Source organism: Vicia villosa, unplaced genomic scaffold (assembly GCF_029867415.1).
Source record: "Vicia villosa cultivar HV-30 ecotype Madison, WI unplaced genomic scaffold, Vvil1.0 ctg.000761F_1_1_3, whole genome shotgun sequence".
Lineage (NCBI taxonomy): Eukaryota > Viridiplantae > Streptophyta > Magnoliopsida > Fabales > Fabaceae > Vicia > Vicia villosa.
The window spans coordinates 294365-298698 of NW_026705342.1; positions in this window are offsets into that span (position 1 = coordinate 294365).

Here is a 4334-nt window from a genome sequence, read left to right on the forward strand (position 1 = left end):
AACCTGTCCATTTGCTTGAGCGTAATAAGGTGTAGAAGTAAATAACTTGAAACCTATTTCTCTGGCAAAATCTTGCATTTTTCGTCCAGTAAAGACTGATCCCTGATCAGTTGTTATACTTTCTGGGATTCCAAACCTATATATAATGTGTTTCTGAATAAACTCAATCACAGCCTCTTGATCCACATTTACCAGTGGTATTGCTTCGACCCATTTCGTGAAATAGTCTATTCCTACCAAAATGTACCTTTGACCTTTAGATGACTTGGGGTGAATTTCTCCAATCAAATCTAATGCCCATCCCCTGAAAGGCCATGGTTTTACTATTGTACTTAATTCGTTCGCTGGAGCGTGTTGGATACCTGCATGTTCTTGGCACTCTTGGCACCCTTTCGCAAACTCTATGCAATCCTTTAACATCGAAGGCCAATACATCCCATAACGAAACAAGAGCCATTTCATTTTGTGCCCTGCTTGATGTGCACCACATGCCCCACTATGTACGTTCGACAGAGCCAAATATGCTTCTGCTTCACCCAAGCATTTCAACAATACCCCTTCAGGAGTTTTCTTGAATAATTCATTTCCCATCAAAAAAATATGACAATGCTCTATACTTGATTCTCCTGTCTGTATCCGTCGAAGGGTCTTTTAGGTAGCTAATAATTGGACTCCTCCAATCTGTGTCTGCCAATGAGTCTATATTTAGTACTTCGAATTGTTCTTTGTTGGCATAACCCAATTGTGAGCTCTCTAGATTACTTGGCAAAAGTTTAGTAAACATTGCTCTTCCTCTTACTTCAATCAATTCCTCTAACTTTTCTTTTGATACTTTATATCCTGAAGCTAATTGTGCCAAGTCGTTTGCTTCCTGTTTATTCACCCTTGATACGTGTTTTAATTCCACATATTCGAATTTCTTGAGTAGCCTATTTGCGATGACAAAATACATGATCAAATTCTCTTTGATACACTTGTACTCCTTTGTCAATTGTTTGATGACCAATTCGGAGTCTCCTTTAATTTCGACTCTGGTTGCCCCCAATTCTAACAAAGCCTCAAGTCCAGCAATTAATGCTTCGTATTCAGCTTCATTGTTGGAGCATAATGGACCTTCGATTTTGAACTTGAGCTTTGTTGGAATTTCATCAGGAGAAATCATCAATATTCCAACCCCAGTACCCTCTCTATGCGTTGAACCATCGAAGTATAACTTCCAAGGTTTTAAATCCACATAATGCTGATGATTCTCAACCACTGCATGGTCGACAATGAAGTCTGACACAATCTGACCTTTCATTGCCTTGAGAGGCTGAAATATTAATGAATATTCAGTAAGGGCCAAAGCCCATTTGCCAATTCGACTATGTAGTATTGGCTTAGATAACATATGTTTAATAACATCACAATGAGATGAAACGTAAACATCAACTGGCTTTATATAATACTTAAGTTTGATACAGGAGAAATACAAACAAAGGCAGAGTTTTTCTATATCAGTATATCTAGTCTCTGCATCATTGAGTACTCTACTTAAGTAATAAATGGCTCTCTCGATGCCATTCTCATCCTCCTGGGCAAGCATGCTGCCTATTGTTTTATCTGATGCTGAAATGTATAGGCGCATGTGCTTCTTCCCATTTGGGGGAGATAGAATTGGTGGACAAGTCAAGTATTGCTTTATCTGATCGAAAGCTTCTTGATGTTCAGCATGCCATTCGAATTTTCCTTGCTTAAGCCGAAGTAGAGGTGAGAAAGCTTGCGTGCGTCCACTCAAGTTAGAGATAAATCTCCTTAAGAAGTTTATCTTGCCCAATAATGATTGTAGTTCTTTCTTCGTGGATGGGGACTTGGTTTCCCTAATGGCTTTCGTCTTGTTCTGGTTAATTTCTATGCCTTTTTTGTGGACTACAAATCCTAAGAAATCACCTGCCTGCACAAAGAAAGCACATTTAAGGGGATTCATCTTCAAGCCATATTTCCTCATTCTTTCGAAGGATTGGCTCAGATGATCGAGATGACTCATACCCGAGGTAGATTTTACCACAATGTCATCTATATATACTTGCATGAATGTTTCTATAAAGTCATGAAATATAGAATTCATTGCTCTTTGATAAGTTGCCCCAGCGTTTTTTAAGCCAAAAGGCATCACAACCCATTCGTAAGTGCCTATTGCCCCTGGGCAACGAAATGCTGTTTTGGATACATCATCTTCTGCTATAAAAATTTGATTGTATCCCGAATATCCATCCAACATGCTCAAATACTCAAAACCTGCGGCTGAGTCTACTAGCATTTCTGCTATAGGCATGGGATACTCGTCTTTAGGAGTAGCTGCATTAAGGTCACGAAAGTCTATGCATACTCTTAATGAGCCATTCTTTTTAATTACAGGTACTATATTAGCAATCCACTCAACATACCTTGTAGTTCGGATAAATTTTCACCGTAAGAGTCTCTCGACCTCTGCTTTAATCTTCGAGTGAATCTCTGGCGCGAATCTTCTGGGAGTTTGCTTTACGGGCTTCTTCCCTTCTTTAATTGGTAATTTCAGTTCGACTAAATCCCTTCCTAGACCAGGCATCTCATCATAGTCCCAAGCAAAACAATCTCTGTTTTCTTTCAACATTTTGATGACCGTTGCTTTCAATTCTGGTTCCAGTTTCGCGCTGATATATGTTATCCTTTTTTGATCATTGTCTCCCAGGTTTACTTCTTCAAGTGGATCTTGGGCCAACATCTTTATATTCGACGCCATTGGGTCTTTTTCGAACCCCAAAGGTTCCTCATCGTATATTGCATCCAACCTTTGGTTTGGTTCTTCTCTTATGATCTCTTCGTCTGGAGTCGTGTGTTCAGGGAGTTCGAAACTCGCACGTATCTCCAATTCTGTTATTCCTTCTTCGGTTAAAACTGCATCTATCTTTGTATTTGATAGTTCGGCTTCGAGAGCCGCCTTCCTTTTGTTCTCGGCCACATAGGCCGAAATCTTTTCGAAGAACGAAGACTCAGACATGATTAATGTCATCGTCCCAGCCTGTTGGCCGTACTGTCGGATAATTCTCCAATGGTGCTGTGTCTGGTGGACCATCCATGATCTCTCTATCCCATTGGAATCCGTTTGGGTGTAAAGTTAAATAGTACAATGCATTTTTATTTGGGGTATACATCTCTTCTGCAGCATGACAAGGGCCTATGTTTGTCAGGTTCCTGTCGAAATTGGTTTTGTTCACCTGGTTGACCTCAGCCATGTAGTAACTCTGATCACCTTCGATATTCTCCACTATACCATCTTCTCTCCAAATTGTCACCCTCTGATGCATTGTTGAGGGCACAACTGCTACCCCGTGAATCCATTCCCTACCAAGCAAAAGGTTGTAGTTTGCCTTTGCTGGTATAACCATAAACATGGTTGGCCTGGTAACTGAGCCTACTGTCAAATTGACTTGAACTACTCCCAGTGTTTGTCCTATTTTGCCTTCGTAGTTAGATAAAACCATGTTATGTGGCCTTATATCTGTATCGAACATACCAATTCTTTTTAGCATGTATTGAGGCATTAGGTTCACTGCTGCTCCCCCATCAACTAGGACTTTGTTTATGCCCACGTTCTCAATCTTAGCCCTGATATAGAGTGGCTTCAAATGATTTCGCATACCCTCATCAGGCCTTTCGAAGAAAGCATTCTGTTCTTCTACTGCACCGTTATTCAGCACATAGTAACACACAGGTTTGTGTTTTGTCATTTCTTCGATATCAGCCTCTTCACAGTCTTCTACTTCAGTTTCCTGATTAAACTCGTGAGGGAGTACAGAAACAACATTGCAATTCAAGTTTATAGATGACACTCCATCAGAGTCAAAATCATTTGTCATTCTATCCTCTTCTTTCCAAGAATTTGAACGCATCTTGTCTTCTTCATCCAAGAGTTTTTCAGCTTCGAACAATCTGCGTTCTACCGGAGGTTTGTTTGACTTTGCCCCCTGGTATGGGACTTGGTTGCTACTAGAGTCTCCAGCTTCTCTTGGACTGTATTCCTTCTGAGCCTTTTTTATTCTCTGATGCCTTCTCCACTGGGACCGAGACATAGGATTTTTTCCTTTATAATTCTCCAATCGATACGCCTCTCGATTTGATCTTTGAAATTGTTTCCTATATGCCATTGCAGTTCTACCACCTTGGTCCCAACTTCGCCATTTGTTGGTTCTTGCATCAGCTTGTACCCACCTATCCCTTGGCGCATCTGCAGGGATTCTGAAAGTTACCCTTCGAGTTCTGGGGTGTGGGCTATCAGGCCTCTTTGTTGGAGTCCGTATGTCGAAACCGTACAG